The 27,309-nt window shown below is 36.3% G+C and overlaps 1 protein-coding gene across 1 annotated transcript in view; it reads left to right on the top strand.

Annotated features, from left to right (window-relative positions):
- The window catches only part of TENM3 (teneurin transmembrane protein 3), a 3,497,142-nt gene that overhangs the window by 2,139,356 nt on the left and 1,330,477 nt on the right, over positions 1–27,309 (top strand). The window contains exon 8 of the mRNA XM_069096576.1: positions 19,717–19,879. The gene's annotated coding sequence lies outside the window, so the exon portion shown is untranslated. The remainder of the gene's footprint in view (positions 1–19,716; positions 19,880–27,309) is intronic.

Raw genomic sequence — 27,309 nt, 5'->3', positions numbered from 1 at the left:
CAGAGAATATCTACAACTGTTCCAAGGAATGGCTCCCATAGGCCAGTCCATATCCATTAAATGTTTATAATGCATTTGGATTTACAAAACATTGTTTTCACAATAATCCTCTTAGGTAGGTAGAGCAAATATTAATTTTCCTATTTTACAAGTGAGGTAATTAAGGGTTGAGTATTTAATGAACTTGCCTTTGCTCCCATGACTAGTTAATGTTATCAAGGGACTTCATTTATATGCTTTCAACTGTAGTCATAAGGATCTTTCTGTTACATCATTCTGATGAACTAATGACAAATATTTATCCATTGAGGGTGTATGTGATTTGTGGAAATAGCCAAAAATAATACAGAACTAAATCTTGAGGATAAGGAAGTTGATCAAGTGGGATAATATTGCATTAAGTAAGTAATAACTTGCAAGTAGATGATAATGAGATTGATTTTCTTGTATGACTTATAGACTAGCTCTGATGGAAATCCCCAAATATTTTCACAAATGTTTTGAGCAATGACAGAAACACTGAGATACACATATTTTTAAAAGAGGCAGCAGTCATCTTTACATACGCACTCTAGAAAGTCTACTTATTACTTTATAACCATATTTTGTATTGTTTATAATTAGCTGAAATTAATTCTTCATGTTTATTATGTCATTATGAGGAAATGCTTTTGAAAAAAAATATGTGAGGGGAGGGGGTATACACAAAAAATTCTTCCTTGAGGATATTGACACATTCACAGCATTAGAATCTCTTTAGGTGTTAGAACTTACCCTCTTCTTTGACCTACTCCATATTTTCTTTTATGCTTCCACTAGATCCATTCTCTATCATTTTATAGATTCTCAAGTATACCTCATTTTCAAGAAATTGATCATCTCTTGTTATTGTTCCAACACTTTCCTTAATGAATTCAGTTTCCTTAAAGTCTCCAGACACAAAAGAATTACTATCATATGGTGCTGAAGGAACTCGCAGTTCAAATTTTTGAGAAATTATTAGTAGTTGTGGAAACAAAGATTGGCAGAAACATCAGAAGATTAGGCATTGGAAAATATCCCACTTTTCAAAAAAGGAAGAAAGGGTAATTTCAAGCAATTGAAGAATAACAAGTTTGATATTGATCTCTCACCAAATACTAGATTTCTAAAAATAATAGTTTGTAAACATTTTGAAATGATTTCCGTCATTGGGAACCAAAATGGATCCATGAAGATCAATCAATACAAAACTAATTTCACTTTTCTTTTTTGATAGGATTCCCAGGTTATTGATTATAAATGTTATAGACAGAGTGTATATACATACTTATATGTATGTGTATATATACACACATGCATTTGGCCGTGTTGTTTTGGATAAAACAGTCAAGGGTAGGCAAAATGTTATTATTTCCCATTGAATTTGCTGCTATTTTAACCTCCGTGCCTAAAATCTGTTGGTTAATGGCTGTAGCAACTAGCAGGAGTTCTTCCTTGGAGTAATTTAGAATTACATTCTTTGCTGTATTAAGTATGGCATATTTTCAATGACATATAAATATAAAAAAGTATGGCCCTAAAATTTAAATATAACTGAAAGCTTAGAGGGGTATATAAGGAATATACATACCAGTATCAAGATTGGGTATTATTTCACCAGGCTTAATTTCTAGGCTATTTTAATGTACCATAACTAGGATAAATGTGAAATCCTGAATTTAGGTTAAAATATAATCATAGATTCAGTATTGGGAATATTTGGCTTAGCATAATGGATAATAGCAACTACCTCCTAGGCTTATTGTGAGGACCAAATAAGGTGACATATGTAAAGTATTTTGTAAACCTTAAAGCATTATGTATTTTTGAGCCATGATGATGATGATGATGATGATGATGATGATGATGATGATGATGATGATAATGATGTGCTTTCTATGCAATAGGACATTTTAGTACATTCATAGAAACAACTACTGTGACCTTTGGTCAATCATGTCACAAAAATTGTTAACTATAAGTTTCTATAGGGAAGGAACTGTTTCATTTTTTCTAACTCGTCATCTAGCATCGTGCCTAGTGCCTAGTACATTCTTCATAAATACTTGTTGATGGATTGTTTAATTATTAAATGATTTACTCAAGATAACACATTTAATAAATACCAGATCCAAAACTTGAACTCAAATTCTTTGATACCCAAAATGACCATGAGTAGTAATAGCTCCATTGTACTCTGCACTGGTAAGACCATAGTTAGAATATTATATTCAGTTGGATTGGGGGAAGGAACTACATTGACAAGTTAAAGACCAAACATAGAAAGGTAACTATAATGGTAAAATAGCTGCAAATGATAAGTCACAAAGACTCCTAAAGAAGGAAATGATAATTATAACATTTTATATTTATCTACCACTATAAGTTTGGAAAAGTATTTTTACATGCATAATTTCTTCTGATCTGCACAATAGCACTATGAAATAAATATTGTAGGTGTTACTACCCCCATTTAAAAAATAAGAAAATGAGGCTCTAAAAGATAAATTTGATTGTCCATAAATAGAGGTGACTGTCAGAGGTGGGCTCTGAACCTATGGCTTCCTGAGTGTAAATCCATCACTTTATCCATTACACCATGTCAACACCCCATATATTTCACAGGAAATAGAAAACTTCTCTCATGTGACCTTCAAAGCAAAAATTTTTAAATGGGTATCATTATCCCCATTTTACAGATGAGGAAACTGAAGCTGCAAGAATGTGAACTACTTCCTAATGATTTCAAAACCTTTATCAAAGTCAAGATTTACATTCACATCTCTTCTGACTCTAAGTCCATCATTCTTTCTATTATACCAAGCTGGAAAAAAAGAGAAATTGTAGAGAATATGTAGGAACCAAGCAGAGATTTGGAATAGATAGACATAAAATTCCCTTTCAACTTTGTGAGTCTGTTTCTAAGACCTCTTGGGTTAATGTTCCAACATCTCTTTTGGAAATGCCTTCATTTCTCTCACTAAAGAGAGTTTTCCTATTGTACTTTCTAACCTACCCTGCTATCACCAGTAAGAAATCAAATTGTTGATTAATCAAAGAAACAATTGTTATGAGTCTATGACAATTCAGTCCCTCCACTTTATGTTTCATAACCTTCAGTATTTATTATTCAATGGAGTTCTTCCCGTATTCTTTGCTCCACTCATACAATGATGATAAAATGGTAGATTCAAGACTCTCATTTAGGGTATGATAATTAAAGATTGTATATGAACATAGAATGATTGTGCACTTTTATCTTCTAGTAATCCCTAGTATTTTGAGCCAACCTTTTAAACCTCTAGTTCACCAGTCATGCTATCCTACCACCCACCACAACCTTGGGCAAGACTATTAGGAAAGAAGCTTGTGAAAGGGATATTACATATTTTAATAGTATTTTTAAAAATCAACAAAAAACAATGTATCTTAAACTTTTTCAGGGTAGTAAGAACCCTTGAGTGGAAATAAAACTTTGGAAGAAAACTTGTAATGAAGTCCTCCAAAATTGTGATTTATGTACATATTAATAAACAACCTAACGTTCATTTTTAAAGAAATTTGGGGGTATTTTTAGAATTCCTTGCAGCAATTTGAGAAATGTAGATCTAAGAAACCACTGTTAATGGCATCCATGATAAGAGCTTGTATATCATTGGTCTTTGAAGATTTACAAAGTGTTTTTCCCCACAGCAATCTGGAAGGTAAATAACACAAGTATTATTATTATTTCCATTTTACAGTTGAAAAAAATCATATTCAGCAAAGTTCTGTTTTCTTCAGGGTCATCCATCTAGTCAGTGTCAGAGCCAAGACTTGAACTGAAGTTTCCTAATTCCAAGCTCTTTCTGCTACATCATCTTTCTTGCCCATCTGTAGTTTGTATTTAGTATACCTAAGGGAAATGGAGAGAATTATTTACTATTTTGTGTGATATCCTCTTGATAGGAATGCTTGAAGATAAATAAATTTGGCAGTTGTATAAAATTCATAAATTTATTATTAAGCCTGCTTGAGCCTTGTTCATTTCTAATTCTCCCTTTTTAAGTATTAAGTACTGAATTTAAAAAAATTATAAATATGTTACTAAGTTTTAATTTGGTAGGAGCTGCGCTAATAAGGATCAACTCAAATTTCAGACTTGATTCTAATGATAAGGTTAACTTCAGAATTAATCACAGAGCCATGATGACTTAATTTCCAGGGCACCACATGACTTGATATTCCACAGCACATGATGACTTAATTTCCAGGGCACCACATGACTTGATATTCCACAGCCTCTCAAATAAAGACAGAAGTTTGTGCCGTTTTCTCAGTTGGCCACGGAGATAATTTTTTAAGTACTCAGTTTTTTTAAGCAAAAATCAGATGTCTTATTTGTTTGCTTAATACCGAGGATCCAGAGAATCCAAGAGAATAATTTTCTCATATTTTCCCATTCTATTTTAAAGGTACAATTTTAAAGAAAAAACCTTTACTATATATTTATGTCTAATATATTTATGATATATGTATACTAATCAATAAGCATCATTTATTAAGTGATTACTATTTGCTGTGATAGGTGATGGGGAACAAAAAGACAACACATATAAATATGGTCAAACATATACCATACAATATTTGAGAGTATGAGGCTATTACATCAAATCTTTCAGTTTAAGAAATCACTTCTTTGATTCCCAAGGACGCTAAAGAAAATTTCCAAGAGCAAATGAACATAGTTTGTGGATAGACTATTTTTCTAATGACTGAAAGTGGATATTTGAATCATCTCAATGCCCTGAGGATATGTAAGTAGTGATCAGACTTATAGCCATCTAAACCTTCCAGGGAAGTCCAGAAGGTAGAAGGAACCACAAATGCCTCTAAACCCAGTCCAAATCATTTTCCCCAAAGCCCATGTACTTTACTCATTAAGCCCCTAAACATTTTTGGCTAAACTTCATGGGAAATTCTTGGTTATCTGGCTCTGTCTGGCACCTTCCATTCTGCCTTATGTTAGGGTGCCCTATAGGAGGCAGACAGTCAAGTTGGGGGATGAAAGCACTGCAGTCAGGGAGAATTCAGGGAATAGGCAAGCTAACCTAGCTAAGCCTCACACACTTCAATAGCCTCAGGGCATCCCTACATTAAACCCAGTATAATGAATGATGTTTATAATGATGACCCTGAGTCATCGTGAAAAGCTTACATTATGTTCAAAATATATAGCTTGCTAAGGTGGGGGAGGAAGGAGTGTGTAATATACTTTTGATTCCTATAAAGAAAGTTAACTTTTCAAAAAAGCTCTTCAAAGATTTTCAAATGTTTTATGAATGGCCAAAGGGCATAGTATTTGAGGCCTCCTAGGCCCCAGAGACCACAGACAGACCTACATTTAAGTACCCTCTCTGACTCATACTCTCTGTATGAGTGACCCTGAGCAAATCTATAGACAATAGTTATTGGCCCATTAGATAACAAAATGATGAATTCCAATGCAAACTAACAAATTAAAATATTTTCTATCATATGGGGATACTGTGTGGAGAAGACCTTAGTCAACAGAAAAACATTTTGGGGATTTTTTTTAGGCTATTTAAAGAAATCATCAGTGATGCATTTGTTCTTTACTCATTATTTATTGAGAAGGAAATGAGGAAATTTCATGGACACAAATGAAAAGTTGCCTGACCTTTTCATAATTTCTTCCTGAAATATTGCAAGTACTGTAAAGTTTGTTCACTTAAGTTAAAATGATGGGGGAGAGATAGATAGATGATAGATAGATAGATAGATAGATAGATAGATAGATAGATAGACAGATATACAGATAGATAGATAGACAGATATAGATATATGTGAGTATGTACATGTGTATACACATATGTATGTATATGTTTATATGCACATATGTTTGTGTGTATATTTACACATAATATAATTATTTTTCATTACAGACAATGTTTTGTGGACAGCAGGCTACATTCTGAACAGTATCCAGAAAATTTATTTGTTTCTAATCCAGATGCTAGAACCAACTCAGACCAGCTCTAGAGAAACAATTGTTAAATTTTCAGGTAGAAAATGGCAAATGCTCTAATTTAGAGATCAGTTTCTTGTTTTCTTCATCATCTAGACTTTAAAAAGTGATAAAAGAGAGTGTTAATAATGCAAATTAAGTTTAAGTGTGTTGTAGGTACTTTTTTTCTCCACCAGACAGCTGGTTAACATTTACCTACCTCTAACAGTTCTTTGATCATGTCAACCTCAGTTATTTTTTATGAAGAATAGAAAAAAACTGTTCATCACAGTCCTGAAGTAAACTCTCTGTGTCTCCTCATGCACTTCTTTCTTTTAAGGTCATAAGAATAACATGGCAGTTGTGGCTGATCACAGAGGCAACATATTGTATCTGTAGCATAGTGGGTAAAGACTTGGCCTTATATTAGGAAATTTGGGCTCAAGTCATACCTTTCCAATGTATTAGCTATGTAAGCCAATAAATATCAGAGACAGGATTTGAACTCAGGCCCAGTACTGACATCAGATGCAGTGCTCCATCCATCATGCAACCTAACCTGCTATATTTTCTCCATTACTATCTGTTATTTGAATATAGATGCCATCAATTAAGTTTAATGGGAAAGGCAGGGAAAGAAAAACATTAGGATAGCTATTTAGGGTCCCAGTCTCTGTAGCATGGTATGCAGGAATGGGGAGAAGTTGCTAAGATTGATATAAAATGCATATGCTGATGTTTTTTGTGGTGCTTAAAATCTTTGGAATGGTTCTGTTTGTTGACTATTTATTTTCTATCCTTTAACTTTCAGACCCCTTTGGGTCTAACTTGAATAACTCCTCAAGACTCTTTATGTTGGAGTTCTGGCATTATGTATTTAGAAGTGCAGAAGCTATTAAAAGTGTAATATTTTGTGACTCAGTCTATTGAAAGAAATGTTCTTTGTTTGAGGTCTGGAACCTGCCAACCTACTTTATTATTGCAGAATTTCCCAGCAGGCATATTCACCCAGATTTAATTATTAAGCCATAAAAATATCTTTGAAAATTTGCCTTTATACTAAATGCCTAGAAGTGATTTAGAATTGCTTTCTCAATCATCTGGGATGGCAAATCAGTCTTTAATACCTAAAAAAACTTATTTTGTGGAACACATTTTGAAATGTTTGTGGAAAGAAAAGTTAGAAAGTTGACAATGGTATAAAGATGACAAGACAAACTGGCAAAAAAAAAGATAATTTGAAAGACTGAATGATGAAAAGGACTGGTGCTCCAACTATTTTCTATAGGCATATGCCCTGATTTCACTGTGCATTCTGTATACTCCTACCTATTTCCCCTGAGTCTTATTCCTTCCCTATTCATTCACTAGTGGTAGTGGTGATGGTGGTGGTTTTTTCTAACAGTTTGGGGAAAAAAGCTTTGTTGGCTAGGATAATAGATGTCATCTGTATTTGAGGTGTTATAGATAATAGATAAATCATTTTCAAAGTGATTTGAATGATACAGAAAGTACATCAGGATGAACATATGACCTTGAACTTCAAGATTTTCACAAAGGAAAAAATATCCCCACAATTTCTTTCATCATTTTGACTTGTTGATGGTATAATAATGTCATACTTGTTAACTGCTGGAAGAAAGGATGTGGATGGGACCATGGAAGAAGTAAAGACTTTACGGAAAGAGTAAAAAAAAAACTCTTGTGAAGTGTTTCCACGGACACTTCAAAGTAATGCAGTGATAAAAGCTGAGCTTCCCACATGTAATGACATTTACAGGATGGGTTTGGAATGTTGAATATGTGGCAGATATTTTCTCTACTTCTAGCTTTCTTGGGAAAAAAAACATTTACAATAGAGAAAATGCAATTAAACCCTCTGTTCTTAAGTAATAATCATCTATATTTTGACATAGGAGGACATGGGTAAAGAAGGCATAAAATGCCTACTACTACAGAGCAGAAATAGTTTGTATTTTTAAAAGATTGTTCCTTTGCATGAAAATAGTCATTTCCTCACTATTTTGCAAGTAGAATTCTCTAAATAGGCAACAGTGAAAAAGAATGATATTTGGGGGATCCAGATAACTGCTATTGATCCCTTTATTAGAAGGGATTGATCTTTGTAAGTCACAAGTTGAATTTAGTTAATTGCTATTATCATTTCACTGAATTGTTGAGATAGTGTAGTATAGTGGATGGAGAGACAGAAAGACTGGGGTTAAAGTCCTGCCTCTGTCACATACTGAATGAATGACCCTAGGCAAGTCACCTGATCCCTCAGTGTCATAGACAAATTTCTATAAATTTTGAAGAAAATATTGACCTACAGTGGTAGAGGGAGTTTCCTCAACCAGAGTTCTCCATCCCAATGTAATCCTAGATGCAGTCCTTATTACTCATGCATAGTTTCATTAATTGCTAAAAGATAAAAGTGTGTGTGTGTGTGTGTGTGTGTGTGTGTGTGTGTGTGTGTGTGTGTGTGTGTGTGTGTAACATTTAAAACCGGTTAGGCATGAGTTGACGTTACTTGACAAGTAATAGGACTAAATGAAAAGAGTATTGGACTTAGGTAGTTTGAATTAGTTTGAATTTCAGCTAAGATACTTATTTTTTAGTTGTGGGACCAATAAATTAGCCAGGGAGACCCAGTAAAGTAGGGACAGTAATATGCAATAGTAGTCACTGCCATCTATCTCCATCTGTGAGAACCACAGTCTCACATCTCCAGCTGCCTACTGTCTGGATGTCTCCTAGGCCTTTCAAACTCACCTTGTCCAGACATTATATTTTCCCCTTAATCCCTATCATTGCCTAACTTGCTTATTTCTGTGAAGAATACCACCATTTTTCCAGTCACCTGTTTTTACAACCTACAAGTTATCCGAAACTCTTCACTCTCCTTATATCCAGTAAATTTCAAGAATGATCATTTCTACCACCAGGATATCTCCCATACCCTTCCTCTACTTTCTTCCCACATCCCAAATACCATAACCTTCCCCATCTCTCTACTAGCCCATTGCACCTGGCCTTTTAATTGGTCTCTCTGGGTCCAGGCTCTCAGTTCTCCTTGAAGCTAGCAAGATGATATTCCTCAGGTATAGGTATAAGCATGCCACTTCTTTGTTCAGCTTTTGGTGGTTCCTTTTGCCTTTAGAGTAAAATACAAAACTCATATTTTTAACATGAAAAGATGTAGTCTATACTTTAAAGCTGATTTATACATTATTCCTCTTCCCAACTATATACACTGGCCAAACTATCCCACTTTATTTTCCCAGTATACCATGCCATCTCTTGCCCCCATGACTTTGCATATACTGTTTCTCATTTTTGGAATACCCTCTCTCCACCCCTTTACCTTTTGGAATGCCTAACTCTCTTCAAAGCCCAGCTCAAGGGCCTTTGTTGATGACGACCCTGACATTACTCCATGTATGTTCTGTATTTATTTATCTAAGTACATATCACTTTCTCTGAAGTAGAACATAAGTTTTTGATGGCAGGAACTTCTTTGCTTTGGTCTTTGCCTTCCTGGTGCTGTACGTTGCACCCAGCAGAGAAAGTAGCAATAAATGCTTGATAAATGGAGTTAGAAGAAAGTACTTGGCAAACTTTAAAGGATTATATAAATGTGAATTGTTATTAGAACCTATATGTAAATATTATCTCACTTCACTGCTCCCAAATATTGCTCTTACGGGAAAAAAAATTAGAAAAATTTAATCATTTCTCTTCATCCAGAAATGGGAGAGAAGAAAACATAAAACCTACTATAATCCTGACACCAATGTTGGACTGAATCGTAATATATTTATTATTCTGACTTATAAACATATCAAAGCAGAAAACCTCCAGGCTTATGTACAATAAAATATGACAACATTAAAACTAAATTATAAAATGTCAAAGATAAAAGACTCATAACCTACCTAGACAGTTCTCCCATATGTCCTAGGAAAGGGTCCTAACTAAACAAATAAACTTTACAGATATATTTCCTTTTCTAACAGACATTTAGGACTCCACTCCAGCACCATTTTCATGATTGCTTTAGGACAATCTACTAGTAATTAGACTGAATTAGAATTTCCAAACTACACCTAGATTTGAGGGCTATATGGGATTTTACCAGTAGGAAACCAAACTTTCCATAGTCCATGAAGGATGCAAACCAAACCTTCCTTTTTAAATTCTTAAAACCTCCTAAAATGCTCATTAATGTTAAGAAAAGGAGTTTTGAACCTAAAATTATAATTTTTTATAAAATTAAAACTTTTATATGTATATACATTATCAAGATATGAACCATTTGTAAGATATTCCATAGCTAAAGAGATAACCAATGCTTCCATTTCTTCACTACCTACTTTCTCTTCCAAACCATGCAATACTATTCTATTTCTCTATCACCACCAGTGACTTCTTAATGACAAAAGTCAGAGACTACTGTCTAGTTCTCATCCTTCTTAACTTTTTTTGCAATATTTAATTGTATCCATCCTTCCTAGAACATAATAACTTCTTCAACCACATAGACCACAGTCTTCTGCTTGTCCTCCCCTTCTACTAACTCCTCTTCTCCTTTTGACTAGTGTGGATATTTTCCAAGGATCTGTTTTTACACTTTTCTCCTTTCTCAATAACATTTTTTTTCTTTTGGAGCTCTGACTTACTCCTATGTCTCTAACATCTAGTGCAGATGCCTCTAGGACCTTTATCTACAGCCCTAAGCTCATGTCTGAGCCCCAGTGTAACATTTTAAATTTGATCAAACTCAAAATGGATTTGTCAAGCACCTGCTGTGTGCAGGGCACCATCAGAGCCACTGGAGATACAATCATTTTGAAATCCGAGCACTCAGGTTTAAATCTCACCTCTCCTGCTTATTCACTGTGAGACCAAGGACAAGTATTTTAAACTTTCAGATCCATAGTTTCTTAATTTGTAAAATGAGTGGGACCATGCGAGATGACCCTAAGGTCCCTTCCAGCTCTAGATCTGTGACTCTAGGACATGGCCTTTGACCTATGCAAGGGGATATTGCATTTATGTTGATAAGTATAATAAGAGGCTCATATCCTTGTGTAATAAATTGACCTGACTCAGGCCCATCTCCTATTAGTTTAGGTTCAATGTTGGAATGAAATGAGATACTCTAATTCATTTATCATTTCAAAAATTGAGATTTAGCCAAAGCATAAAAAAATCATATTGAATGAATAAAGTCTTTATTAATCACTTGTTATGTGCTAACCAAGTACTGGGGATATAAATAGAAAAGTAATAGAGTCTCTGCTTTAAAGGAGCTCACATATTAATGGGAATACAACACACAGAAAGTTTCATGTTCAAGTCAGGTAGAAAAAGTCCACTAATCCTTAGAGGAAAGTGGCAGGAAATTCTCAATTCCTCTTCTTTAGTGCCATTTACACTGACAAAATTCTATCTGTTCGTGATGGTGAGCCATTTGACAATGCCAAGGACGTTATGGACAAGAACTTCCCTTTCTGGGGCTTCAGAAACTATGGTTGTAACCTCAGCAGGAGCGGTTGCCAGGTGGCATCTTCAGAGGGGCTGCTTCCCAGGATGCTAGCTGAGGGAACTAGACAGGAAGCATTGCTATTTCAAATATTCTTGGGCTAAGTCTCCTAGGCTGTGTCCATTAGGGACTGAGGAGAAATGTGGTCAAGGTGGTGGCGATGGTTTGACTTACTGAGCACATGCTAATTCTTGTCTGCCCCTCAGGATGCCCCATTGCTTCAAGTGGGCTGCTTTACCTGCTTTGTGCATGGCAGCAGATTGTTAGTTGGTGGAAATGATTGGATCCTGCTCCACAGGCATGATTTCTATGGATGAGAGCTGTGAGAACTAGTCAGGAAGCAACACTGGCTTCCTGGATGTTTCATGGACAAAATATTCCCTCTCGCAGCTCCTGGCATTTTCTCCAGCTATCCCCCGTGCCTAGGACACTCTCTTGCTTCCCTTGGACTGCTAAATCATCCTTGCTTCTTTTAAGTCCTAACTAAAATCCCACTTCCTCAGCAAGCCTTCCCTCTTAATTCCAGGGCTTTCCTTCTGTTAATTATCTCCTATTTATCCTGTGTGTAGGTTGCTTTGTGTGTATATGTGTGTGTATATATATATATATATAAAAAATAAGTATCTCATATATGTTTACATATGTATGCATGCATATACACATGCAAATATTATGTATAAATTTACCATTTCCCCAATTAGATTATAAATTAATTGAGGGCAGGACTATTATTTGCCTATTTTGTATCTCCAGTGCTTAGCTCAGTTCCTGGCAGGTAGTAGGTGTTTAATATATATTGATTGATTGATGATTGATTGGTTGAGAGGTATTGCCACTCCTAGGGCTCCTGTCCTTATCTGCCTGTTACCATCAATTAGTCAGTGGTTTGTTGCTAATGGTGTTTAAGGAATTGGGCTCCCTTTCAGCAATAATTCCCTGCCCCCTTAATAATGATAGGATAGATTGGGTTGAAAGCAGAAGCACTTGTGTCCTCAAGGCTCTTGGGCTCTCTTTATCAGGGTCTGAGGGGAGATAGTGATCAGGGTGGTAGTGGTGGTTTGCCTTGCCTGGCACTTTCTGACTCCAGTATTTCCCTCAGGATACCTTGCAACTTCAGCTAGGTTGGCTCTCCTACCTGTTCATAAGGATATTATACAACTCAACTTGGGTGGGAAGACACTGCCCCCTTCCGTATGGTAATGTGATTGGTCATCAGGGCAGAATGTGGTGACTACCCAGGTACTGGGATGTGTACTAAGTCTAAAGGACCCTTACTCCATGTCACTGAACCTTTTTTTTAAGCCCTTAAGAGTCAAGGAGGCTACACAGTGGCCACCCAGTAAGCTCTCTAAGAGAAGCACTGTTTCAGCTAGTTTCTAGGGACAACTTTATTGTTTTTTTATGAGGAAAAAAAATAGCCTAACCCACATGTTGCCAGGGGGCAGGAAGATCAAGGTGGAGGAATAATGATTCTGTTTCAGAGTGTTGTGAGCAGGAGAGTGATTCAAGCACAGTGTTTTAAGAGAATTTTGAGAGGGCCAGGACACCTGTAGCTGAGTGAATCAAGGAAAGCTTTACACAGAAGATGCTAATTGAACTGAACCTTAAAAGAAAGGGCAAATTTTAATAGATGGAGATGAAGAAGGCTAGATAGTACAGTCCGTGTATTCAAGCAAGTCATCCTTGAAGTTGGCTTGCATGAATTCATGGAGGTGGGATATGGCAGACCATATTCAGGAAGTAACTAGTGGCCCCTAATCTTCCAGTTAGTAGTGTTCTTCCCCTTCAGATGTCACAGTACATTTCCTTTTGCAATTCTTTGGGTAGCACTTTGGACAATAGGAACCTTAACTTTTGTCTTCTCTATAACAATGAATACATATCCCAATTCTTCCCTGTACCACAGTGACACATTGTAGCAGCAAGCACCCCAAGCACGTCCTCAGGGTTTGCTGCCCATACAGGTTCTTGGATCTGCTTTGTTAAAGGAAAGCAACTCAAAATGGGTTAATAAGCTTACTTTAATCAGCCAGACATATATCGTTTACCTTGTTCAGGGGAAAAAGGTCAGCACCCCAAACTTCAAAATATACAGACAGAATTATCAAGACATTAAAGATCAAGTAGACAGCTTTCCAAACTGTCCAACCATTACATCCATACCCAGTCAACATCTGGGTTTCCACATCTGGGTTTTTCAAAGCCGGGGGACTCTCAACAACGGCTTCCCAGAATTCAGATCAAATCACAGAACACTTCTCAAAGTGAGTCCCAAAACAAAGCTACACATCAGGGCTTATATAGCCTTCTCCTGGCTCGGAGAATGTAACAACCTTATTGACTCACTGGCCAATCAAGAAGTATCTACTGAAAAACAAGCCTCCCTCCCCAAGCTTCAGGTGCACTTTAGCCTAGGGACAGGGAAGATCTTTAAAATTTACATTCGCATTACACACATATAGTAGTCTGCATATAAAAGCCACTTAATCGATGTTTGTGTTGTTGAATGCCATAATATTAATTCCTCACAGTTAATTAGGCTCAGAGGTGAAGTGAAATATAACACTCAATCACTCTTGGTAAGAAAGGGTAGGAGATAGAATCCGGGCTCAGACACTTAGCACCCACCTAGAAACACCTGGCTGTGTAACCTTGAGCAAGTTACTTAACCCCAATTGCTTAGGGGTGGCCAGGTGGCTCAGCAAGTAAGAGCACCAGCCCCAGTGTTGGGATGACCTGGATCAAATCCAGGCTCAGATACTTAGCACCACACCCAGAAATAACTGGCCTTGTAACCTTGAGCAAGTTACTTAACCCCAATTCCTTTAAAAAAAAAAAAAGAAGAAAGAAAGGGTAGCAGTAGCATCCCTCATTTCTACCCACCCAAACCTTGGCTTTCAGCCCATCTAGAAAGTGACCCTTTTGGAGAAACAGATAGCCATCCTCATCTAAGTGATAGCCAGATGGCCCCTCTAGGACAGGGAAGACTGCCTAGCTGAAGTAAGTCACCCTGAGGAAGAAAAAGGAGCCCAGTGTGTACCTGGTGAGTGAAACCAATAGCATCCTGCTAACAACCGACCCATCACCATCAGTCATTAAGTGCTTCCTCCTCAGCTTCCATAGCTTCTGAAGATTGCAGAAAGTTCTTATCACTGAAGTATTTGACCCTGTTAAATGGTTCTACTTCAAAATTGTATATGATTTTATTATAGAATGAGGCTTTCCAGGTGTCTGTCTACTTTGCCACTATTCCCAAAGACTACATGGCTCATAGCTTTTCTACTCACTTAGATGTGTTTTTTCAAGCAGGGCTTGTCTCCAATTTTCTAGTTGTATCTCCAATGCTTAGCACATCATAAACATTTAGTAAGTGTGTTTTTACTTATTATAGTTCTTAAAAATGTGCCTGTTGAGAATAGACCCTTTGACCAGTCAATTCCATCAAATTGCACTGATTTTTCAACTGAATTAATTAGCTGGCTAGTCAGTTTTGAGTATAAATAATTGATCATGTCAAAATAGCCTGCCTCTGCTTTCCTTTTTAGACAGCCCTTTGTGGCTTCATGTGCATATAGGCTTGTAGATAACCATGAACTACACTTAAGTTGTGTCAATGTGGAATGACTAAATCCAGCTAAAGCTGTCAAGTGAAACAAACTGACCCCTACTCTGAGCATTCTTCCCTTTAGGCGTCCTCCCACTCCTCTATTTAAAAACATTGGAATGGTGCAAATGTAGTCCACACAGGATGACCTATGGATGCTACAGGCCAGCTCAGAATCACCTGGGACCCTATGAGAGGAAAAGGATTTCTTCTTTATTGCATGATTAGTGGTTGCCAGTACATCTGTATCAAAAGAGAAGGGAGAACAAATGTGTTCTCAGTGTCACAACTTTGCCTTCTCCCTGAGGGCCAGATGAGGTGAGGAAAAATTAGGTCATTCCTATCTCCTTTCAGTTTGGTTATAGGTCACTCAGTAGATGCCTCTTGGGTACAGTCATTTGCATCCAAATTCAGGGTTGTTCGAATTCTGCCCAAACTCTTCAATTCAGAAATGCTTTGCAAAGCAATGTTTCCAAATTCTATGTTCAAATCTGTTATTTCATTAGCATGGGGAGCCCCTTTCATAAAAACTCCCTCTAACTAGAGTAACTTTTCAAAAATATAGTCTTCAGGCTGCAACATAAATGCTTCATATTTGCTAGACTTGTTTATGATCAGAAAGTTAGCATGTGTCAGAGACCACATGAACTTGAAGGCCTGCCCTTTCTCCCCTATGCCACAGTGAATTATAGGTTTATAAAAGATGAAAAAACTATGGGGCCACATTTCTATTCATACTTGAATGGAATGGTAGAGCTAAATGATTTATTGCTGTTTTTAAACACAGCAATGTGTCCAAAGGGTGAATTCCCATTCATTTGTTAATTATTTTTCTTTAAAACATCTAATCTGTCTTCCTTTAATGATTTATTCTTCTTCATAATTAAACATAGCAATAGCTTATCTAATAAACTACAGTGTCATTTCCTTTTATAAACCAAATCATAGTAGCTGATTTTTTTTCCTTCCAGAGAGAGTGATAAGTCGAGATGACTTCATCCGTCTTTTAAAATTATCTCCTGACAGTATGCAGTAGTGATGCTCAGCATGTTTTATTTAGACTGTTTGGGGGCAAATAGTGTTGACCCTATGGCAGGTACTAAGGTGATAACTATGTGGCTATTTCCCTGCTGAATTTGATTTAATTCAAAATGGGTCACAGATCTTCCTTTGGGTCTATCATTGAAATTGTTATTACTTCAGCTAGCCTACAGCTTGAGGTTAACTTCAAAATCATGTTGAGTTAAGAAATTGAGGGAGGGAGGGGAGAGGAAGAGGAGGAAGGATCATTTATAGCAGAAAATAAAACAAACACAAAAATGATGTAGACATCCAGGCAGCAGCAAATCGTTTTCCTTGGCCCAAAGACCTAAGGTTGAGTTCTTGACAATGTCCCTTGTGAATAACAACAAATTAAGTGGTAGGAAAATTCATATCTTTGGTTAGAAGAACAAAGATTTACTGTCTCTTCCAAAGTTGAATGTGTCTATTACTACTGTCATGCTCTTAATCAAGAAACACAGACTATAGGAGCTGACAGGGAATGTGTAATGGAGCCGTCTTGTTAAATGTCACTTGGCAGAAGCTTCAGATAACAAGACTAAGCAGAGTTGTTCACTTAAGAAAATAAAGCAGACAGTTCACATAAAGGTGCATCATGAATATTTTTTCTGTCTTAAAAATAACTGCCCTAAATGTCATTAAAGTTTAAATGTGTTTCTGTCATTTTTCTGTCACATAAAGAAAGGTGACTTAAACATTGGTGAAAACCTGAGTTCCAATCCTGCCTGAGACACTAGCTGTGTGACCATGGGCAAGTAACTTAACCTCACCCAGCCTCAGTTTCTCCATTTGCAAAATCAAGATAGTCATAGCATCTGCCTACCAAGGTTGTGCTGTGATGCACAAGGGAGATAATATTTGTAAAGCACTTTGCAAAGTATAAATGCTTGCCATTGCTATCATTACTGAACAACCAATGAAGTTTCTGATTGTTTAAAATGTATAATTCTTTACCATTTCCAAAATATTTTCCTCACAACAAGGAGATAATAATAGTGAAAGAGAGTGAAACACTGGTGATGTTTTCAGTTGGACCATATGCATGGGTGAGAAGCTGCATTTTCCACTGTGTATCAGATTATAATTGCTTTAAAAACAGCTTGTTTGATGCTCACAGCAACCATGAGATGTAGGTGCTATAATCATCCTCATCCTATTGTTAGGAAAACTGAGGCCAAAGAGGTAAAGTGACTTCCCCGGTGTCACACACCTAGTAAGTGTGTAAAACTACATATCACCTCAGGTCTTCTTGAATCCATGCTCAGTGCTCTATCTCATGTACCAACTAGTTAGATGGGTATGTATACAATTTTTTTTTCTTTTTGATTGGGTCTGTGCTTTCATCTACATAAGAAAATCTAAGTGAGCAGGCTCCCTCTGCCAATGCAGATCAACATCTGCTCTGCAAATTCTAGTTGGAAAAGCATCCCCTAAATTGTCAAGTAATCAAATAGCTAGTTTTTATGAGTTGGGATATGAATGTAGGTCTTCCTGACTGCAAGGGCAGCTCTCTTTCCACCAAGTTATTCTGCCTTCTCTTGCAGACGAAGAAAATGAGGACTGGAGAGATCAAGGGACATGGCCATGGCCACATGACTAGAAAGTGGCCCACATAGGACTCAAACCCATGTCTTTGATTCAAGTCGGGTGCCCTCTCCACTATACCATACTGACTCCACAAGGGCATGTGCTTATACAAAATAAATAACTATTTGCAACACTTGTGATGTTTTCAGTTGGACCATATGCATGGGTGAGAAGCTGCATTTTCCACTGTGTATCAAAGTTGAAATGCAAATGCTGGAGGAAATTCATTTAAAGAATACAGTGACCATAGGGAAGAGTAGGATGTGGGAGCCCATTCGTTTATCAGGCGCACATGATTGGTATAATGAGCAAAATTGCCAAGTTCTACCTGGGGAGTACTACCCCACATATTGCACGATAAACAGTAAACGGCACAAGAAATGAGGCAAAATGTATGGGAAAATATGTGAGAAGAAAGAACTGGGAGAGGATTATAAAATATCTTTATGAGCATTAACATAAATGATGTGTTACAATTTTCCAGCATTATTCTACTGACAAAATGTGTGTATAGCAATGTTTGCATGCGTGCGCTATCATTTAGAAAAACACAGCTTACGCTACTAGGTACCCGTAAAATCTATTGCTTCTTTTGTCAGCTGTGCTGATGTTATTCAGTACGTGTCAGGTATGCTAGTTAGGTGGCAAATTTATAGTACACATGATAACTGGATTTCCTAAACACCTCCCTTAGTAAAGCAGTATGAAATATCATAGCAATGAAGAACACCAGGATGTACATTTTGTTATTCTAAGACAGCTAGGAAAGCCTTCCCCGTGTTCTGATGCATCTTCCTATTGTACTATTTCTGTCTGCTAGAGAAGCGCCCTCATAATTATTAATTATGCCATTTACTGAATTTGGACTACACCCTGGTTTCCAGGTTCCAGCTATCAGTATCCTTCCAGAAATCCAACTTCATTACTTTTTTCATTATTGCCTTTTTTTTGTTTGTTTCATTTTGTTTGGTTTGTTTTTTTGTTTTGTAATTTCAGGTTTGTTGTGTTATTTGCTCTTTCCATCTTTGTACGGGCTTCCCACTGTCATGTTCATTTTCCCTTTGTTTTCAATATTTTCTTTCTTCAAGGTATTGGGAAAATAATTTATTCTTGTTCTCTTGAGCATGAATTTTAGAAAGGAGGATGGATTAATAACTATTAGTCGACATGCTTCTCTTATAGAATATGAACCAGTTTTTAAATTTTGTTTTCCCCCTGTTAATTTATAAATGTTTTAATCAATAATTTATCTATTATTTCCCAAGTGAGCCCTAAGCAGCATATTTGATGGCCTCACACAAGCCATTCCAAGAAAACGGCATCTCTCCAGCAGCTGACACCAGTGAGCCTAGCTAGTTTCTACCTCTCCCGAGTCCCCATATTTTTAGGGCTAGCCAGCAATCACACACTTACTCCATCAGTGAACCAATGAAATTGATGTGTTATGCAAGTTCCTTCACTCACTTTTGCTGAAGTTGCATTGTTTTGCCTATTGTATATTCAGGCAGAAGCTAGCCTGGAACAAAAACCCAGCCATCAGAGAGAAATACTGTCTGTCCTCAATGCTGTAATTGCACTCGATCAGCATCAGCTCAGCATCAATAATTAGACAGGGGTCCAATAATAATGTTGGCATCCAAACAACACTGTCAAAACTTCAGCTATTCCCATGAAGTATTTTTTTTCAACAGACAAACCAAGTGTTTAGGTTTGAATTTTTCCCCTTATTTGTAAAGTTAAATATAAGGAAGGACTAGTGACCTTTATATCATTGTTAATAATAGTCTGTTCCAGTTGTTACTTCATATACCAGCTGAAGAACTACACTTACTTTCATATATGACATATTCGCTTTTAAAATCTAATTAAAACTTTCTTTTTGGTCCTTAGGTGGAAAGATAGCTCTGCAGAGATGAGCTCTTAATTAATGCACTGAGAGCCTGTGAGTCCCACCTCTCAACAGGAATGATTGACGTCCAAGGATACATAAATTACACTAATTGAGCTTTGCATCCATATACTCTTTCCTCAGCCAACTCATCAGAGAAGCTAGGTGAGTAGACCAGCATAAAAAGTTATTTTGATATGCTCTCTGCTCTCCCAAAGGGTAGAGAAGAAACTTTCCAGACTGTTGAACATTTATTATCAGAGAAGGCAATACTTTTCTTCAGTTTTAAGATGTAGGTTTTGTGTTGTGTTGGGGTTTTTTAATCATAAAAATTAGCATTTTTAACAGAGCCATTTAAATTTAAATAACCATATACACTCCCTTCGTAATTTTCAGGCAGCAAAACCTTGCAAGTCAATTACTACATGCAAAAATCACTTGGCATCATTTGTTGATATTAATTTGTGTTGCATAGCAACCCACAAACACACTATGATAGAATTGTTTGGAATCAAATCCTATCTTAGTCACTGAATTTAGCATTCAGATATTTACTTAATTATAAGGATGCCCCTTCCTTTACCTTGGCAAAAGACCATCCCGAAATATTGTCCTGCATGTTAATTTTACCCTGAAAGGGGTTCAAAGGTGTTCTGAGGTCCCACTTTACCATGGTAAGTACAATCTAAACAGTTTATTAGTGATAAGCAATGCAATAAGAATTTCTCTGTATATTGAGATTATTACACTCACTGAGGTGTTATTACTGATGATTTCATGGTAAAATTTGGTTATGGCACCAATTGCCAAAAAAAAAAGAAGAATAATACTATATCCTTAAATGCTTTGGTTCTATATCTTCCTGCAGACTTCATTCAGGTATGAGATCCTTATCTTTTATAACACTTAAGAATCCATCTCCTTAATTGTTTCTAAGGATGATGCTGAGCCTAACAGAATTTGTTATTAAGCCTTCCTCACTTCTACAAAGGGGGGAAAATACCTCCCTATTTCCAAAGCAGTTGTGTGTTCATCAGGGGAAAACATAACAAATGAGCATCAGTTTTTCCTACGTAAAATGTAAAAGTGAGGAGGGAGGAAGTGAATGGTGATTGCAATGAGAACTAGAAGAGGTTAAGAAGCAATTAAGCATTGAGGAGAAACTTCAGAGTGAATGGGAAAGGTGCCGGAAACCATCAAAGGCGGCAAGAGTAGGGTTTCAACCAGAAAATGTTTGAAGGGAGAAAAGAAAGGAAAAAATATATAGATAGATATAGATATGTATGTATATAATTGTATATGTACATTCATATGTGTATATGATATACATGTGTATGTATATGTGTATATAGGCATGTATATGTAGTATGTGTGTGATATATTTAATACACGTTACATACACCTATAAAAACAAGAATTACAAAAAATTCCTAAACCTAAATGGTTCCCAAATCTGGGTTCTGTTTTTGTCTCTTGCTTCCCTACAGTAAGCAAAGTATGTTGCTTTCAGTGTTTCTGCATTCTTATCCCATTGGCATAATGTATTTGCCATGCCTAATGTTTCAAACCATGGGAAATGTAGAGTCCTGATTTAAAGAAAGGGAGGGAAAGAAAAAAGAAATCTTAGAATGGTAATATTTTTTGTTGAAACAGTTTTATTATTACCTGTGAGAAAACCTGAAATGGAGAAAAATTGTGAAGCCTATCAGAAAACTCTAAACTCATAATCTTGTAAAAAGATAAAATGCTTTTAAAATCAGGACTGGATCACCTTGAGTGGAATAGAAACAAAATGAAATATTCCTCTTTGCTATGTAATATACTTAGTGTAGTTGGCAATTTTTAAATACAGTGTACCATGGATATAAAGATGGAAATAAATGCATCAAGTTTACCTTTAGAAAAAAATCTTTTAGGTATAACGAACTAGAAATATGTACCTCAAAAGACTAAACAGTTAATTTAGGTTCTATCCAATTATGTTTTTGTACATTAAGTAGGTTTCTATGAGATTATTAGTATACAATGTAGACCCATCTTGAAATACTCTAAATCCAGGCTTACCCCTCTTGAGAGTTAACATATTTATAATCACGAAAAGGCAATAGCTCACTATGAGTTTCATTAGTCTCATATCTGTGGAAATATTTATTAGCAGAAAAATTAAGCATATGTTCCTAACATTGGCAGATAATCCTACTTAAATTCAGCTATTCTTAGCATAGCTAAGGAGGCATGTTTTAACAATATTTTGGGACAGTATCTCCAAAATTAATGTAGGTTGAATGTGTCTTAATTTAGGTTTAACTCTTATTTCTTCCCATGATATAGCAAATCAAATCATCCCTGTCCAACAATCCACTGTGTTTACCAAGATTAGTTAGCACAATAACAAAGGCTAATAACCCTCTGAGAAGGAAACTCTTAACTGACTAGAATATAACTCAGCTAATAAAATTCTGCCTCTATGAACTCTACATCTGTACGTCAGCTTCACAAATCCAAAATTGCAGCTTTTCCCATTGTATCCTAGCATTGACATTCTACCCATCCATCACTATTACCCTGCTCAGGCTCACCCTGGTCACCAGATATTTCCTCACAAGACAGTACAGCCTCATTAAATTGCTCTCTGATCTTTATACGAATATACTATAAATAGTATGTTTGTTAGGACCTTTATTTCTCACATCATTTTACTGACTTTCTTCATTTTTAGTTGCCTCTTATTACAGAAAATTTTGAAATATTGAGTTACCAGGATAGTTTATTGTGACACTTCAGATCATTATGTTAATACATGATCTTTAACAGTATTGACTACGAGAAAGAATACACAGGTAATAAAATATACCTATTAAATTTAATGCATTTAGCATTTGCTATTAAAAATTATCAGTAGTCATGTAAAGCACACATTTTGTATGTAATAGCTATATAATAAAAGTTACATGCCTATGTTTATAGTATTGGCATAATATGCACTGTATTAAATAATATGCAAATTCTGGGTTCTAATAATAACTAGCATTCAAATAGATCTTTCAGATTTGCAAAACACTTTACAAATGTTATCTTACTTTATTGTAGTCCTTGTTCTTCAACTCATGAACTCTAAGACTTGGATCAAGTTATGAAGTATCTTTGAGCCTCACTTGTCTTGGATTATTCATTAGTAAAATTACTATGGGCCTGTAATTGTATAACACCAATGAAATTATGGATGTGGATCTTTCTTTGGTGGGGGTAGGTCAGAAGGCAAGGAAATTGGGGTTAAGTGACTTGCCCAAGGTCACACAGCTAGTACGTGCCAAGTGTCTGAGGTCCTATTTTGAACTCTCAGCTCCTCCTGACTCCAGGGCGGGTGCTCTACTCACTGTGTCACCTAGAAGTCCCATGGATGTGGATCCTTTAAAGAGGAATTTTAGCTACCTACCTCACTGGCTTCTTGTGAGAACCAAATGAGAATATGGATTCTAAGTACTTCATAAATTATAAAGTGCTATACATCCTTTTTGGGGGGAAGTATCCAAACTGATCATTTCCAGGGTATTTTAGAATCCCATCATCAGTGCAGAATAGCAATGTCTCTGTAAGTTATATTCTTTAAAAGTTCCTTGGGGCTACTGAGAAATTATATGACTTACTTATGATCACACAGAGAGAATGAATCAGAGGCATGACTTGAAACCAGATCATGCTCATTCTAAAGCTCTCTCTCTCTCTCTCTCTCTCTCTCTCTCTCTCTCTCTCTCTCTCTCTCTCTCTCTCTCTCTCTCTCTCTCTCTCTCTCCTATCTATCCCTTTAGCTAGATAGATATCATAACAGATGAATATGGATTGCTTAATTATCATGCAGATTGATAAAGAGAATGGAGGAGGAGGTGAGGTGAGGAGAAGAGAGGGACAGAGCGAGACAGAGCGAGACAGAGAGAGAGACAGACAGAAAGACAGAGAAGAGGCAGAGAGAGAGAGAGAGAGAGAGAGAGAGAGAGAGAGAGAGAGAGAGAGAGAGAGAGAGAGAGAGGTGATATATTATGTGGGGGAAGGAGAGAAGGAGGGAGAATAACAATATAGGAAAGATGATAGAAGAAAAGGACTTTTTAGTGGAGCAATGAGTAAAAGTAAAAAAATACTCCATTTACTCTTCTTCACATGTATACATAATTTTCTTTTTTAGACAACTGAGCTAATGTCTTATTATTCAAGTGAAGCGCTCCTCATATTAAATATAAGACCCATGCTTTTTTGCTAATAGCAATTCACAGAAAAATAGCAGCTACAAGAAACAGATTTTTGTTAGACTTAAGGATATGCATACCTGCATGAAACAACCTGTGTATATAAAGGGAGAAGGAGTTGTAAAAATAAAATATGTTGGGTTGGATAATCATCTATAATGTTAACAGTCCAATTGCTTGTCATGTTGAGGAAGGTTGTGCTTTAATTAAGCAATAAGACATGACAGGGTGTGAATTATGGTATAATAATTCTTGTCTAGTGTATTGTTAGACAAGAGGCCGAAGGCCAGGTGTCACTGAATACACCATGCATAAATTATCCTGCTGTATTTTAAACTCTGCACCATTGTGGTGCAATCCTAAAATGGGTTTTCAAAGATTTTGATAAAAAGAAATATACAGTAAATACATTTCATAAATACTCTGTCAACCTATGTTTCCTAAGATGTTGCAGGCAGAAGAGTATATGGCAAAGTATATCTTTAAAAATGGAAAGAAAACATAGCATAATTTGCACAGTGAGTGAATACTTCCTAAATAGCATTCCTTTAAGGCAACTTCCTTGCAACAGAATACATTCACTTGAATCTTCTAGGATGGTCTTACAAGGCTTGACTTTGGAGAAATTTAGAGAGGGTTGTCTTTGACTTTTCTTTTCACAAAGCAGCAATAACTAACAAATAACTCCCACATAAATCTTCCTGAAAAGAGAATGTTCCTCAGTGAAAGGACTGGGCAAGGGGTGGAGGAACTTGACAGAATTTTGGGTCCTTTTAAAAATCTGTGTGATTTGCAATCCCAACACTTTCCCCTGTAACATGCAATTTTGAAGGCCTTCCTTTGTAAAGACATTAAAACAGATCTCTTATCACAGGAAAACACATTGTTTGAAACATTGCTTTTTTAAAAAAGAAAACTCATTTCTGCCTATTGAAGGAAGAATGTTTTAGGGCAAATGCAAGATTGCAATGAAGGGAAAGTTTCTCATGACTTTTCATCTGCCAGTAATAAGGAACATTTCAAATAACTATTTCTTCTTGTAAGTTATTGTATTTTCTTGTACTTTTCTTGGCAATATTATGTACTTCTCACATGGCTAAGGTGGTTAACATTTTCAGGTCTTTTGTAATATAGAATATAACTTATGTTACAACTTAAGAACATTCCATCTTTTCTCAAGTTCTCCTTTCAATTATATTGTCTTACTATTTAACTGAGACCATTTTGGTCCAAAATAGTGTAATTTAAAGCTGAAAGGTCTCCCTTTCTGTATCCTCCTCCCTCAAATATACCAGGAATCCCTTCTTAATAAAATACAAGTGACCCTTGAAGGCTAAGAAAATAAACAGCTGTTAGTTATTTATTCTTTCTTTTTCAGGGTTTAATTTATTTTCATTCCCATTGTGACAGCTGTCTGAGAAAGAAGGAAACCCAGAACAGCTAAGTTTCGATAACAGAGAAAATCAAAGGAAAACAATAGGGAAGAAGAGGTGTTGTTTCTGGATAGATCTATATTTGTTGTTGTGTTATTTTAGTCATGTCTGACTCGTGATCCCATTTGGGATTTTCTTGGAAAATGTACTGGAGTGTTTTTGCCATTTCTTTCTCCAGTTCATTTTACAGGTGAAGAAGCTGAGGCAAACACGGTTAAGTGACTGTCCCAGGGTCATACAGCTAGTAAGTGTATGAGCCTAGATTTGAATTCATGAAGATGAGGCTTCCTGGTTCCAAGCCCATTGTGCCACTAGCTGCCCCTTCAGATAGGGTGCTGCTTTTGGTGTCTCAGGGGAATCAAAGGATAACATGAAGGTATTCAGTGTTTGGCAGGGGTGAGAAGGCTGTATGTGCTCTGAGTGCCCAAACTAAAGGTAAAGGACACCAAGGGCAAATTTCATTTACTTCACAAACTTAGAGCCAGCACTGACAGAAGCAGGACCATTATTAGACCATTTTTATTACAACTTATGTTCATGAGAACCATTCCTGTTCCATCATTATAGTAGTTGTCTTGACTTCTGTCATTTTTCTTACTTGACGATAGTAGACACTTAATAAACATTGATTGATTGATAGATTGATAATTGGTTGGATTAAAAATTGTAGTTGTATCATTTTTGTTTCTGCATGGCTCTAATGCCTCACAATGAGACTTGGCATTGCAGGTTCTGGTCAATTTCAAGACATCCAGCATTGAAATTGATTATATTCTCTTGTCCATTCAGTAGGAAGGGCTAGCAATGTAAGTTTAAGTCTATACTTTTCCAGAATGGTTGTCCTAACCAACAGACCAATGATTCTTTCCTATTTCAGAAAAAAAGCCTTTGCAGTTTTTATGCTACATAGCCCTGGGCCTGCTGCTTTCTTTTTCACACCCTTCTCTACCTTTCTACTCTTTGTCCCATAAATAATCCTACAACTTGGCTCACTTGAAAGCTCTCCTGGCTTCTTGCTGCTACTACTAATACTTTCTGGTCTTGGTTCTCCAACACTCAGCTTGGTCAGTAGGAGAGTCCTTGCTCCTTGTTCCTAGAAAATAACAATATCCTTTGTTTTAAATATTTTAGGGAGGGTTTTTTTTTTGAGGCAGTTGGGATTAAGTGACTTGAGCAGGGTCATACAGATAGTATTTAATTCTAGATTTGAACTCAGGTCCTCCTGATTCCAGGGCCAGTGCTCTATCCACTGTGCCTCCTAGCTGCCCCCTCTGTTTTAAATATTGTGAAAAGTTTCTGATAATATTAATATATTTTAAAAGATTTCCTCCTAAACTACTAAACTTACACAGAGGTTTCTTACTATTAGGAAAAGGGTGCTTGCAGTAGGAGCTATAATAACCTAGGTAAGTGGTTGTCTTTCACTCTACTTAATCTGCTATCTATATACTTACAGAGAAAAACAACTTATTTCTTCCTTAGTTGTCTCTCCTTTAGTCTGACTACCATCTTGTTCTCAGAGTTACTCGGTCCACTCTCAGTTAAATGTTATCACTAGCTAGTTCTCTAATCAATGCATTTACTTTTGACAAGCTGTAAATATTTCAGTCCTGCTAGGATAAGCCTTGACAATACTTCCTTTTGAATATATAAGAATTTATCCTTTCTTTCCACTCATTCTCTCCAGATGAAAATAAAAATTCTTTCTCTCCTCCCATTGACCATGTTTTAAGGAATATCTCTGTCTTTTACTAGCATCTGGTCTCCTTCCTCGTCAGAGGCCATGTGTCTTGTTTGGCATAATACTACAAGGTCCCTAAACCATCATAATCTCTTCTACTAAATCTGTCTCTTTAATCATCCTACCAGTATTGTGCCCCTTCTAGATTAAAGCTTTTGTGTTTAAAATCTTGTCAATTTA

Source organism: Petaurus breviceps, unplaced genomic scaffold (assembly GCF_028583685.1).
Source record: "Petaurus breviceps papuanus isolate PSGF00001 unplaced genomic scaffold, PetGlider_PUasm1.0 126, whole genome shotgun sequence".
NCBI classification, from domain to species: domain Eukaryota; kingdom Metazoa; phylum Chordata; class Mammalia; order Diprotodontia; family Petauridae; genus Petaurus; species Petaurus breviceps.
Note: the sequence above shows the minus strand (reverse complement) of the source record. Positions and strands in the feature narration are given on the sequence as shown.